The 14908-nt window shown below is 39.6% G+C and overlaps 1 long non-coding RNA gene across 1 annotated transcript in view; it reads left to right on the forward strand.

The window, feature by feature from the left end:
• LOC113592855 (uncharacterized) overlaps nucleotides 1–13409 on the forward strand; it is a 183478-nt gene extending 170069 nt beyond the window's left edge. The window contains exon 3 of the long non-coding RNA XR_008291018.1: nucleotides 13058–13409. This is a non-coding gene — a long non-coding RNA (uncharacterized LOC113592855). The remainder of the gene's footprint in view (nucleotides 1–13057) is intronic.
• The last annotated feature ends 1499 nt before the right edge of the window (nucleotides 13410–14908 follow it).

Below are 14908 nucleotides of genomic sequence, written 5' to 3' on the forward strand. Positions count from 1 at the left end.
TTTACATCTGGGACATTAAAGATAGCATCATATAGTGGCAAAAACAAGTAAAACAGACATGGGTTCTTATTCTTCCACTACTTGGCCAAGTGGCTTCTGCTTTCTGAGCCACTTACATTATCTATAAATATGAAAGAACAGTCCAAACTTTATTCTTGTGGAGTTTGAATGAGATAATGTGAGTGACATGCAATGCCTAATACAGTATGAACTTTTAGTAAATTCTGTTATTGTTAACATTGTTTTAGAATTCATATTATATATATTTATATCTATATATCTATATACTTATGTTTATGGTTAGGAGAGATTTCTCTTACAAATAGCAATAGTATCTTCTTGTGTATCTTCAAATCTGAATCTTAGTGGTAGTCTGTCTGAATGGATTAGTTAGAAAACATCACCTTTGGGTCATGAGCCAGTGGCTGTCATGGGTCACATGGCCACATATAGTCCAATCAGAGACACAGAGAACAGCCTACAGACGCTTTTGTGAATCAAGACTGTGAACATGACCGTTCAAGTACAGGCAGCATTAGATTGATTTGTCCAGCTCATCAGCTGAACCAACCCCATGTATATAAAAAATCTTACTAGCAACTGGACCCTCTACACAACTTGGGAGCTAATCAGAAACATGAAATCAAGGGTAACATACATATTCCAACTGGAGTAGTCACCATTGGCTGTTGGATATCATCTTTATCATAGATTCTTGATGGAGTGACATCAAAGCCCATTTTGCCCTGCCCTTTTATTTTCATGTGGGAAACCTAAGTTCAGAGAGAAGTACTTGGGGAGTCACACAACAATCTCTTCTTTATTATCCAAACTCTTCCCAGCTTCAAGACTCAAGTCTCCCCTCCTTTGAGCAGACACTCTTGGCCTTACATGGAAACTGTGTATCTTCTCCCTTAATATTCTCATTGTTCTCAGTATGTGCACTCTTCACTTAGGACTTAATCATATTCATTCACTCACCTTATGCACACGAGTACTCTTGGGCACCTACAATGGGCCAGATTCCATATGCAGAGACAAACAAGACACTATCCCTTTCTTTAAGGGGCTCACAATCCAGATCAGTGCTGTCCAAAAGAAATAATAGGAACTACAAACCTAACTTTAAATTTTCAAGAAGACACATTAAAAAAAGGTAAAGAAAAAAGATAAAGTGAATTTTAATATTTTTATTTAACCTTGTGTGTCCAAAATATTTTAATTTTGACATGTAATTATTTATAATTATTACTGACATTTTACATTATTCTTTCTACCAAGACTTCAGTGTGAGATTTTTATACTCCCAGAACATCTCTCTTTGGGCCACCATATTTCAAATGCTCAACAGCTGCCTGTCATTACCATATTGGACAGCCAAGTCCAGATGAAAAATAAATAAGTGAATTCATATACAAAAGACAGGTATATAGAGTGTTTGAGGAGGACCAGTTATGATTCCTTAACCTGGTAGTGTGTGTGTGCACGTGTGTTGTTGATATCTGCTTGTAGGTACCTGACTGTATGTGGTAGAGTTAGGTAAGAATGGGAGTTCATCAGAAAAGAGTTCCCAAAGTTTGGTTATTTTTTTTTTTAATTTTTTTTTCAACGTTTATTTATTTTTGGGACAGAGAGAGACAGAGCATGAACAGGGGAGGGGCAGAGAGAGAGGGAGACACAGAATCGGAAACAGGCTCCAGGCTCTGAGCCATCAGCCCAGAGCCTGACGCGGGGCTCGAACTCACGGACCACGAGATCGTGACCTGGCTGAAGTCAGACGCTTAACCAACTGCACCACCCAGGCGCCCCAAAGTTTGGTTATTTTTAATAGTATTTTGAGATATAATTTACACCCCATAAAATTCACTCTTCCCAAAAGATTTGATACTTAAGCTAAATCATAAAAAGTGATGTCATTATGTGGACAAATAGAGTAGGGCATTCAAGGCTGATTATTTATTTATTCGAGGCTGAGTTACTTATTCGCACAGCTTAGGTATGTGACTAAGTATAGTTTATACAAGAAAATTTAGTTGTTTTTTGTTTGGTGGTAAAACGGGGATCTGAAGAACAGCACGATATAGGGCTGGATAAGACTTTGCACATCTTCTAAGGCATTTGAACTTTTTCGCTAAGGCATTGAAAACCCATCGAAATTTTTGATTGAAAAAGTGGTAAGAATAGATCACGACAAGGGTACTGGGAACCAGAGTAGGCAAGCTTGGTGGCAAGGGGGCTTATCTACTGACAACTTGATTTATTTTGAGAAAGGGATTGATATTTGGTCTGTCTTGTATTTTAACAAATGGTACATTTCTGTGCTGTATCAAATAGTGTGCCCCCCCAAGGGCAGTGAGTGTTTATTATGGTTTTATTGTTGTTGTTCGGTGTTGTTGGTCACTTTAATTACTTTAGATGTTTTCAGCACAGCTCTAATCTGTACTGTGACCAGAATAAGAAAGCCTTAATTCATACCATCTTCTGATGACAAAAGACAAGCAAGTTTGTAATTTAATAAATGTGGTCAAATCTGACCTTTGAGATGAACAAAAAACATCTTGTAGGCTGAAATATAGTCCTAGGGACTTGCCAGGGACATTGGATAATATGATACCTTGATCCTTCTGCACATAAAGTCCTGGGCATGCAATTTCAAAATGTGTGTCCTGAGTCTTTCCATAAAAGATAATTATGGAGTTCTTCCTTCTAAGATCCTAAGATAGTTACAATGATGTCTCATAAAAAGCCGTGGCTTGTCAAGCTGGGTCCAGTTAGGTTAGGAGCTAGCTTACCGTGATGAATTATATGAAAAGTAACTTGGGACTGGCCAGATGGAAGCTGTCACTTAATGCTTTTACTGTTGTGGAAGAGCTGCCTAAAGGAAGAAATTTAGTGAGCAGATCATGGAAAACTTAAGCCAGAGTCAAACTCAAGCCCCACTCTTGATAAATGACAATACAACATCTCCCTTGGATACTAAGCCCTGTAAACAAATAATAGCACAAACACGCTAGCACTCACATGCATGCCGAAAGCGCTTGTGTGAGCGTCTAACGTACTCTTGTCCCACCTCATTTGTGAGTTAGTGTTTAAAATAATCAGAGGAATTAGCTAAGTTGTTTAGGTAACCTCTTGAATAGTTTGGTGCTTGTCATGACTAGTTGAAACCTCTCTTGTTTGTCTCTGTGTACTTAAGAGAGACAGCAAGGAATAGTGTTGTTCTCATGCCTGCTTTGTGTTTACCTGCTTGAGGAACTTAGGGCACTTTCTCCCACAGAGCATTGGTCTCTCTATCTGGGTAATAATTCACACTTTAAGCTCTGAGGATGACCTCCACATAGTTATGGAACAAATGATCTATCACTTTAGGTGACCTCAGACTATCAGATCCAGTAGCTGAAAAGTTCATTCTAAATGTAAATGTTGCTTCAAGACAATCCTTGGGACTTTTAAACTTAGGTTCTCTCATCCCAGAAAGAGATGGCTGAGTACACCTTGGTTTACTATTTACCATCCATTTCCCTTTCTAAAGGTAACAGTTCCACAGATATCCTTTGGAGAACTGACCCTCCATAATTGTTAGCTATGCATCTTAGGTAGAATTGACTCACACCCAGCTCCAGAAGTAGGCCTTGACTGGTATATGTGCCCATATATCAGTAGATGGGTAGTGAAGCTCATCTACCTGCACGTGGTTAGTTTATAGACTGGCATGTGACCCAGTTTAAGCCAATGAGATGCAAGGAGGCATATGCTAAGGACTTCTGGAAATGAAGACATCTCACTCTTTAAAGAAAGCTAATGGGAATGAAGCTCTTTCGGTCCCTATTTATAAATAAACATGAAGACCTAAAGCATCTGGCCACTATCTTATGTTCTGAGATGATAACAAAAAGGTAGAAAGGATGGAGAAGAAAAAAAAACAAACAAAACAGAAGACAGGCCTTTGGTCATAATGTTGAGGCACTGGAGTAATCTGTACAGAAAGTCTGCTCTACCTCTGAACTTTTGGATACATCCACCAATAAATTTCCTTAATTATCTAAACAACTTTGATTTGTTTCTCTTACATACGACCAAACAGTTCAGTGAGTCCAGTGATGAAGACTAGTTCATACCTGAATACCCTTTCCTGCTTGTCAAACTCCATGGCCCCACATATTTTGTCTGTTAGGAAATCAGTTGTGTGGACAGATCCCAGATGCTTCAGCAAGTCTCTTCACGTTAAACAGAGTCCTGTGTTTCTTTGTGTACAGAAGGTGATTCTCAGCTAGATAATAAAAAAGTGTTTATACAATGCCACAACTTATTCTAGCCAAATCTGGATGACTCAAAGAGAGGCTTAGGCAAAACTATAGTTTGGTGATTTGTAATTGTCTAACAATCAACACAATATAGAATCATTTCTTTTTTAAAATTTAATTAATTTTTAGAGAGAGAGCGTGAGTGGGGGAGAAGGGAAGAGAGAGAGAGAATCTTGAGCAGTCTCCATACCAAGCACATACTAAGCCCGACACAGGGTTCAATCCCACGACCCTGGGATCATGACCTGAGCTAAAATCAAGAGCCGGACCCTCCGCCGACTGAGCCACCCAGGTGCCCCCAAATAGGATTATTTCTGATCCGAGTGTCAGGGGTCTGGCTAAAATGATTTAAGATTGTTCCAAAAGACAATGTGCCTGAGGCTTCAGCTTATGACCCCATGCCACATCACATCAGGGTTGCCAGATCCAGAGACTTCACATGTGACATTTTGCCATTTTATTTTTTAGATGCTTGATTGTTTCTTGATAACATAAGAAAGCATTTCAGTCCCAGGCCCTGGAACACACAGCCTGGGTTTCAGTTCCAGCTCTGCCACTTCTGGCAGTGCATCCTCATGTGAACTCAGACTTTCTTCCTCTGTGCTTCTGTTTTCTTCATTATGAAATGGGGATAATAGAATTCCCTGTCTCAAAGGGTCTTTAGACAGATTAGATCAATTATTACTTTAAATCCTTAGAACAGTGACTTGCATGACATAAGCTCTCCATAAATATAGTCATTCTTAGTGGTATTTTAGAAAATATCCAAATTTTTTGATGGCTTCTCATCTTAAATGATCTGTTCTAAGTATCTTAGCAAAAGTATGGGCACTATGATAGGAATTTTATAGGTAAAAGCATTATATATAAAGGCATTACTGACTCACAACAGCACTGTACCAGGATATTATGGCTCCCTCTTCCATATGAAGAGACTGGGTCTCCAAGAGGTTAAAGCCCACAGATGGTAAGAGACAGAGGCAGGATTGGAACCATCCTCTCTTAAGACTTGCTTAAACCACAACAAAATCCATTAATTTTCTTATCCATACTGGTTGACTTTACAGTCTCTGCATTTTGGGAGGCTTGACATAGATCTGTCTTGCTTAGTCTGTTCCCAGGAATGAATCCTCTTCTGTCTGGCTTCTTCTCCTGATCCCTCATATTCCCAGAGGTTGCAAGATGTGGAAGAAAACCGTTCCTCTTGTGTCAGTTCCCCATACGAGGCACTGGGTGGGTCATTTGTTTTCCTCAATCATGCATCACCTAACACAAATCAGAAGTTAATTTAAAATCAGTTAAGTCTCTCCGTTGCCCTCAGGATAAAGTTCATTGATCCGTTTAGTCTTTCAACAAAGTTGTACCAATGTTCCAAGCACTGTGCTAGTTCAGATTCCTTAAATGACCTACAAGCTGTCAAGATTTGCCTTTTGTTTGTTTTTCCAACCTTGGGTCTTGCTACACCCAATTTAATGCATCAGCCTTCATAGATTCTTTGCTATTTCTTATAGTGCCATTCTCTTGCTAATGTCTAGGTCTATACAGGCTGTTACTTCTGGCTGAAATACATCTAAAAGGCCCATGTCTACTTTGCTTGGCTGACATTTACTTGTCCTTCATACCTCAGCTCACACAGCTCACCCTCTGTGCTCTGGCCCCCAGAAGGAGGTACGAGCCTTGCTTTGCACCCCAGCTCTGTCCCTGTGCCAACACCCCATCTGCTCCAGTTTATTAAAAAGTCTGTATTCTTATCTAATCCTCCACTGGAAGACAGCACTCATAAGAATAGGGATGATGATTTATTCATACCTAAATCATCAGCACTTAACATAGTGCTTAATATATGGTGTAAGCCCAATAAACATTTGATTAATGAATGAATCAGCATCGTGATCCTTAAAGTAGTGAAAGTGGGATTGAGAAGAAAATGAGATGGTGCTGGGAGTCACCACCTACCTCTGGTAACAGAGGCTGGGATGAGCCTAAAAGATAACAAGTTTCAAGGGATCTCAGCAATCAGTTCATTTCGACTGAATTCCTGACGCTTGACTGCCTGATTTAACAACACCACAGCTCTCTTATTTATAACTTCCTAAGGAATCATGTGCTCAGTTGCAAACTCAAGAAAAACGCTTGATTTAAGATGTCCTTTAAGGGGAAAATAATCTTTCCCTCTGACCAAATTCCACACCAGTGAAGAAAGTGGAAACTTCAAGGGGGAAAGAATCAGTCTTCAGGGAGATGATTTGAAAGAATGAGTAAAGCTTTCCCCAATTCCCATGAGTTGTGTAATAACTTTTAAGGTCTTAGTTGGAAACAACACCTCCCAAACCTAATTGTTTTAGGAAAGTTATACATCCAAGAGCAAACCCAACTCCACATCACAGAATTTCATTTTCTTCTGTATTAAGTTCATTAAATCAACAAAATTTAATTGAGCATTTGCTATGTGCCCAAGAAACAGCATATTGTGTACTTTCTCTATGCTAGACATTACATGCTTTTCATAAGTTAAGTTTTTCCCTATAGCAACTGTATAAAGTAAATATAATCACTTTCCTCATTATAATGAAGAGAAACATGAAGCAGAAAGAGGTTTAGTAGCTTAGATCTGGGATTCAAACCTAGGCATTCTGGTTTCAGACATTTCCCTCTTAACCAGTTGGCCATGTCCCCTCACTTTCATATATATTGTGTCACTTAACTCTCACAATTGCTTTGCCATGTTATAAATGCAAAAATTATCATAACTTACCAAAGAAGATATATAGATGGCAGATAAACATATGAAAAGGTGCTTCACATTAAATATCATTAGGGAAAGGCAAAATAAAACAATAGGATACCTATTAGAAATGGCCCGAATCCAGAACACTGACTACACCAAATCCTGGTGAGAATATAGAGCATAAGGAACCGGAATGCAAAATGGTACAGCCATTTCAGAAGACAGTTTGGTGGTTTCTTACAAAACTAAACAAATTCTTACCAAACAATCAGGCAATCATGCTCCTTGTTATTTACTCAAAGGAGTTAAAACTTTGTGTTCACACAAGAACATCCATATACATATGGATATTTAAAGCAGTATTATTCATAATTGCCAAAACTTGGAAGCAACAAAGATGTCTCTCAGTAGGTGAATGGATACATAAACTAGGATACATCCATATTATTTAATATTGTTTAACAGTAAAAAGAGACGAGTTTTCAAGCCATGGAGGAAATTTAAATGCATATTGCTAAGTGAAATAAGTCACTCTGGATGATTCCAACCATATGACATTCTGGAAAAGGCAAAACTATGGAAATATTAGTTGCCAGGGTTTAGGAGAAAAAGGGATGAATAGGTGGACCACAGAGAATTTTTAGGAGAGTGAAAATACTCTGTACAATAATCCAATGATAGATATAATCTGTAGTTATAAATTTGTCCAAGCCCATAGAATGTACAAGACCAAGAGTCAACGCTAATGTAAACTATGGACTTGGGTGATTATGACACATTGATGTAGGGTCATCAGTTGTAATAAGTGTACTACTCTGATTGACAGTGTTTATAGTAGGAGAGACTATGCATGTATAATATCAAGAGTATATGAGAACTCTCTACCTTCCTCTAATTTTGTGTGAACTTTATACTGCTCTAAAATTTTAATTAATTAATTAATTTTAATGTAATTGATTACTAATTTTTAAATTAACTAAGTAATTAATTTTTAAAATATCCAGCTTCATGAATTCAGCTGAAAATTTACAGGAAAGTAGCTCTATAGGGGCAAAGTCTATGTCTTTTCTTTTGCTCTGCTATACTTTTAGCTTCCAGTATCATATCTGCCACATAGCAGGTACTTTGTACACTTCATTACTTAATGGTCTTTGCTTTCATCCCAGTTAATACCATCCCAATAACTCAATGGTGTCTCTTCATGGGAATTGGGAAGGTCAAAATGTTATTTAAAAAAAATTCATGAGAGTACTTAAAAGTGAATCTTTAGAGAGAAATGAAAAGTAAAAAATAGAAGATATCACTTGTGTCTGTATATTGAAAACATCCAGTCAAGGAGACTTCTCAGATTTTGAAAAAAATATTACATAATTCTAGAAAGCTGTAGGGTTGGAGACATCTGAAGAAGTGTCTGAATCTTGTTCTCTTCCACTGGAAATATAGAAAGTAGGTGCATGTCTTTGTTACATACTTAATTACTTTCTTACTATATAGCTATAGTGAAGTTTTTTCTTTTTTCTTTTCTTTTTTTTTTTTTAAAGTAAATAAGAGGGAGGAAGTAGGGGAGAGGAGGGCCTGGTTCCTATTCTCAAAATGTAAAAGTTTTATTCTGCTCCCAAGACACCAGTGAGGCCAAAGTCACCATTGAAGGGATGTGTCTGTCAGAAATTCCTTCAGCCAAATCCAAGTCTGGAAATTCATCCACCTCCATTCCTATAGGGACTTACAAAGCCCCACTATTTCAGCAAAGTGTCCTTCCGTGAACAGACACAGCCCATTCCTGCCATTTCTAAAAAAAGCCCCTCTCTTTGAAATGAGACTAAAGGGTGGTCTCAACCCAGAGTCTTCCCTTATATAATAAAACTAACATGTCAGCACTGACAATAAAGGACATAGTTTTATGGGCAGATGAATAATGGATTTGTTTTATCAACCCAGAAAGTAACTGTCTGCTCACCTGGTAACTGTAAAGGCCTGCTGACATGGAGACTCTGGAGAGGCATTCCTTGAATCCCAGCTCGTCTTTCTAATCTAAGAAAGTATTTCCAACCAAGTCTCCCCACCTGATGGAACAGTCACAGGGATAAGAGATAAATCCTGGTTGGGGGGAAGGAGCAAAGAAAGTTCACATCCTTTGAGAATATTGTGCCCTTGAGTATTCAGGTGCCACTGGCAGCTGTACCTTCCTTCCATCTTCTGGCAAAGGAAGCTGGAGAACTAACATGTATTAAGTTATATTATGTGGTGGACACTGTTCTATCTGTGCTGTACATGTGCTAACTATTTGTACTCATTACAACCTGTTAGAAAGATATTTTTCACTTCATTTCACAGGACATTGAAACCCAGGGAGGAAATCATTCATGGTCACAGAGTAAGTCAATGGTAGAGCTTGGATCTGGACCAAGATCCAACTGGCTTCAAAACCCACACCCTTTCCAACATACCTTTCTGTAAGAAGAAAATGAAATGGGAAGCAAACATCTGATCTGGCATTAGAATCTATAACCCTTAGTGTCAAGATCAAGACAACAGGAATTTTAAGCATGAGTCCCAATCCTGGCTTTGCCACCAACATGCTATCACTTTGGGCCAGTGCTGAATTTCCCTGGACCTCAGAAGTGAGTGTTGGGTTTGCATGAAGTAGGCCGACTTCCTGGGGAATAATGGATAATTGAAGGATAATAATTACTGGATTATTCCTTTGCTAACACTCAGTGGTATTTTAATAGTGACAGTTTTAGTATGCTTAAATCTAAACTACAGTGCATATTATGCTATATGATATATTGGAAAGTTCTCAGGTTTTGTTGTAGGACATTTATGGAAACACATTTTTGTGCTGGACCACTTCTTATCCTTCCTACAGGTTTCTCATGTATAAAAGGTATTTCTGGAACTCACATGTTAGTGGGTTAAATAGGATAGTAATAGGGGCACCTGGGTGGCTCAGTAGGTTAAGTGCCCAAATCTTGGTTTTGGTTCAGGTCATGATCTCATGGTTTGTGAGTTCGAGCCCTGCATCGGGCTCTGTGCTGACAGCATGGAGCCTGCTTGGGATTCTCTCTCTCTCTCTCTCTCTCTCTCTCTCTCTCTCTCTCTCTCTCTCTGCCTCTCCCCTGCTCTCTCTCTCTCAATATAAATAAATAAACTTTAAAAAAATTTAAATAGGTTAGTGTAAGTAAATGCTTGTGTTGAGTGCCTGGTAAAAAGCAGGTGCCCAATAAAGGTTAGCTAAGGGGAGGATATGGGAGGATTATAAAATTTGGGCAGCCATCTAATGTTATAGATGGAGAGTCTCTTCAGTCCACAGTTATGAAAAACATTGCAACATATGTTTAAGAACAGAAGAATATGGGCATTCTTCTCTAGGGACTGCAGAATTGATACTATGACCTGCTTTCTCCAGGAGGAGCTCCTGGAGTTACATGCTCTTTCCTTATGGTGATCTCTCCCTTCCCGCTGCCTCACACCATTGCCCAGTCTGTCACTACCGGGTTGCTCTGGGTGTGCTGAGTGGGAGAGGACTTTGTGATTGCTCTCAAGTTGTTTCATTTTTGCATCTGCATCTCAAAAGGCAAAGTAGAGGTCAGGGCCTGACTTCTGTTATATATTTAAGAAATTGTGGCCTTCTTGGAGGAGGGAATCTGTCTTGTTAAGCTCTACCCATGTTCTTCTGTGTAGTAGCACAAGGCATGGTATAGTATCAAGACCCAGTGGAACGTGGATTCAAAGAACAGATGAATGATTCAATACTCTCTCAACTGTGCATCACCATCCACATGTGTTTGCTATCACCTGCAGTAAAGAGCTCAAACCCCCAAGGCAAGCATGAAAACCACTTTTTGATGTAGTCCACATCTGACCTCTACGATCTCATCCTGACCATGGTCTGAACACTCCAGGCAAACCAATCTGTTTACACTTGCCAAACACATGTGCTGTTTCATACCTCCTTTTTTTTTCCTTCTGCTCATATCATTCCCTCCATCTACATTTCCTTCTCCCTAACCATATCTCACCCTTGCATACCTGACAAAAGCTTTCTCACCTTTGGGAAGCTCTCATCAGGTTTCTTCTCTAGAAAACAGTTCCTGAAAGCTATTTACCTATTTCAATTCTCTCTCTCTCTGTCTCTCTCTCTCTGTCTCTCTCTCTCTCTCTCTCTGTCTCTCTTTCCTTCTAGTAGTACTTTCCACCTCACCCCCCGACAAGTGACTGTTGGCTCCATTAAATCAATGGCCATGTATACATTTTCTCTGTATCCAGATAGACCAGTACAGAACCCAAAACACAACAAGTGCACCCTAAAAGGATCTCAGCCATTTGCTATAAGTATATTTACTAGCAACCTTTTATGTGGCAGGGATTATGCAGGGGCTGGGGAAAACAAGGCCAATCCATTCTGGAATGTGCCTTGCCTGCAGATAGTAGTCAACTAATCACTCAAAAATGCCCAGTTTAAATTGTGAAAGATACAAAGAAGGTGAGATGGAAACCTCCAAGAGAGGATTTGACCATCAAAGGAAGTAAGGAGAACCTCCCATGAGAAAGTAACAATTCTGGGGCGCCTGGGTGGTTCAGTGGGTTGAGCGTCCAACTTCAGCTCAGGTCACGATCTCACAGTTTGTGGGTTTGAGCCCTGCGTCAGGCTCTGTGCTGACAGCTCGGAGCCTGGAGTCTGCTTCGGATTCTCTGTCTCACTCTCTCTCTGCCCCTCTCCTGCTCATGTTGTGTCTCTCTCTATCTCTTAAAAATAAATAAAGGTTAAAAAAAAAATTGAAGTATCAGTAAAAGACATCAGTTAGGCAGGGATCAGAGAGTGAATAAATGAATGAGGTCTTCAGGTACCCAGGGCAGTGTGCTTTCTTCTGAGATTCTGAGTCTCAATTTCCTCCATCAGTGTCACAGGGAAACAATCCTTAACTCAATATGTGGTGTCTGAGGATAAAGTGAGAAAATGTATTTGATGTGCTCTGCACAGTCCTTGGCATAGAGTTCTTGCTTGCTAAGTGCTAATGCCCCTAGTCATCTTAAAAATGGTGGGAGATAGAGCATGTGGCTATTCGATAGGATAACCCAAGGAATTGGCTTGCATGGAGACATAACAAGCTCACTACTCCCTCTAAGTATGAGGGTGTTTGACCTCTTTCTGAATACTCTCTCTAGACTTATTGTGTTTATTTGTCTGTTTATTTTGTTGGATTAGTTCAGGTGATCTAGATTTTAGCCTTCCCCATTCTCCCATTTACTTATAGGTAAGTCCAGAAGTTGAACCTAATGATTGATACTGTTTCTTTCATATGGAGTTCTTGCCTTATTCTTTTATACTTTTTATACTTTTTCCCATTCCTTCTTTCCTTTTATTACTCCTCCTCCACCTCTTTTTCTCCATCATTACCTGCTATTTAATAATACATTCAGTCATAGATACTGTGGGTCAGTGCTAGGCTAGGTGCTGGTGGTATAGGGATGACCAAGGCAGATATGTCCTAACCCTTGTATAGCTCACAGACTAATGGGGGAATTATACTATTGCAATTGGGATAACCACAATGAAGAAGATCAGGCTACCAGGGAAATATGTAACAGCAATCTTACCTAGCCTGGGAAGTCAGGGAAGTTATGTTTCAATTACTACACATGAGTAGAGTAGGATGAGTAGGAGTTAGCCAGGAGAAAGATAAGGGGGCAAACCTTTCCAGGATGAGAGAACAGCATTTGCAAAGACTTTGAGGATTAAAGGGACATAAAAATGGTGGTCAGCCTGGCTAGAGAAGACAAGAGTAGCCCTGGAGGAGGCTAGCAAGACAGACCATCTCATGCCCAGCCTAGTGGGCCATATTAGGCAGTTTTAACTTTATCCTAAGAGCAATGGGAGTGGCATGATGCTGAGATCCCTTTATCTCTTCTTCAAAAGTAGGCTTTTATTTTTCTAAAAACTCTAGCAATAATTCATGGAAACCATTTCCTTCTTTTTCCTCACCTCTCCCACTCATACCTCCCCCGTTGCCTCCATCAACAGGGTATGATTGTAAGGAGCTTGGAAAGTAGCCGTTTGGAGCCTGGAGCTGCAACTGACGCTGCCCACCACATCGCTGACCCAAATGTGGATCAACCGAGAATTATTGGGTGAAGCCTATCCATTGGCTGTGCCTCCAGCTATGTGGTCACAGCAAGAGAACTGGCCCCTTGAAAGCAATCATGCCTGCCCATCGAGGAATAGCTGACTCAATGGCCCCATTCATGGGCCTTCCCACACCTTCCAGCTCTCCTTCTCTCCAGAGATATATGGCAGGATATCCATATATGCAGCTGTCGGTGGAAAACCATGGAATGGGTGCGGTGGGTGGAAAATACCTTTCTTTTTGCAAATTTATGGAAAGCAAATATTGCAGTTTTCCTCCTTCATGATGCTAAATATAGCAGGTAACAGATCCTCCTTTAAAAACTTAAAACCGACATTGATTTTTTTCATAAAGAAGGAATAGCAAAAACACAGGAGACAGGCAGATCTGCTACAATCATTGAGTATTGATACAAAAGCCAATTCTTTCTAGTTAGACCCAAAAACCACCCATGCTAAGGATGGCTGGCATGCAGTCTTAACTCAGAACTTAGTATTAACAATGGCATGTACATGTTCAGCACATTCCTTCCACGGCTGTAAGTCCTACCCCAAAGTATATTCCTTTCCCCTTCTTCCTGCATGGCCAACCCATTTATTTGTGTTCTCATGGCCTCTAATCTCAGTCCCTTCAGACACGATAGTGCTACTTGATATTAAAGTATAGATAAAGATACCATTTTATAAAGATTAGTAACTGTAGTTCATTCCACAGTTTCTTAAGCTCGGTGTTATTGACATTTTAGACCAAGTAATTATTTGTTGTGGGGGATGTCCTGTGCACTGCAGGAAGTTTAGCAACATCCCTGGCCTCTACCCACTGGATGCCAACAGCGTCCCTTTCCTCTTGCACTCAGCAACTAGACAACCATAAATGTCTCTAGACATTGCCAAATATCCCCTGGAGGACAAGGTTGCCCTGGGTTGAAAACCACTGGTCTATTCTCAGGCTAAAAGTGGTAATAGCATCTTCTAGCACCCCCAGTGAGGTAAAGACCACCATTCTGCTCCAAACTGCTGAAATTTCAACTGCTACTGCCTCCAGTTTCTACCTCCTAACTAAATCTGGTAGTTTTATATTCTCTTCAATTTCTCTTCCACATCAGAGACTTTGTGGGTTTTGTTTATTTGTTTTTAGTGTCTCCACTTAGACTCCTCCTGACTTAGGAGGCAATAAGCACAGTGGTTAAGGCACACTAGACTTTGAAATTAAAAAAACTCTAAGTTTGACTCTTACCTCTGCAATCTAATTTCTATAAGACCTGTAGCAAGTGAGTTAATATCTACAAGTCTCAGTTTCCTCAACAACCTGAGGGAAAGAATATTTACCTTTTAATGTTGTATCTAGAATTATATAATGTGGGTAAAGCAGTTTTCAGAGTCTGAAATATAGTAACTAACAAATAAAAGTTGATATTAGTTACCTGCAATCATTATTATTAACTCTTGTTCAGATGTCTCCCTCCCATTTCCAAGGTTAGTCTTCCTTCTCTGCTTATTTTTCTTTCTGTATTTACACATTCTCTTAAAATTGATCCATCCTTAAATTGAGAACATGCAAAAAGTTTCCCTACCCTTAACATTTCCCCTCAATACTAGCCCTCTGTTTCTAAATATCCAGAAAATGCTCTACTTGAATGTCATGGAATTATATCCAAAGCAGAATGTCAAAAAACAAACAAATGCAAATGTATCAGGGATGAATTAAAAGGTCACTAAGGGGGGGGGGGCGTGCCTGGGTGGCGCAGT

This window comes from Acinonyx jubatus, chromosome D4 (assembly GCF_027475565.1).
Source record: "Acinonyx jubatus isolate Ajub_Pintada_27869175 chromosome D4, VMU_Ajub_asm_v1.0, whole genome shotgun sequence".
Taxonomy (NCBI): Eukaryota; Metazoa; Chordata; class Mammalia; order Carnivora; family Felidae; genus Acinonyx; species Acinonyx jubatus.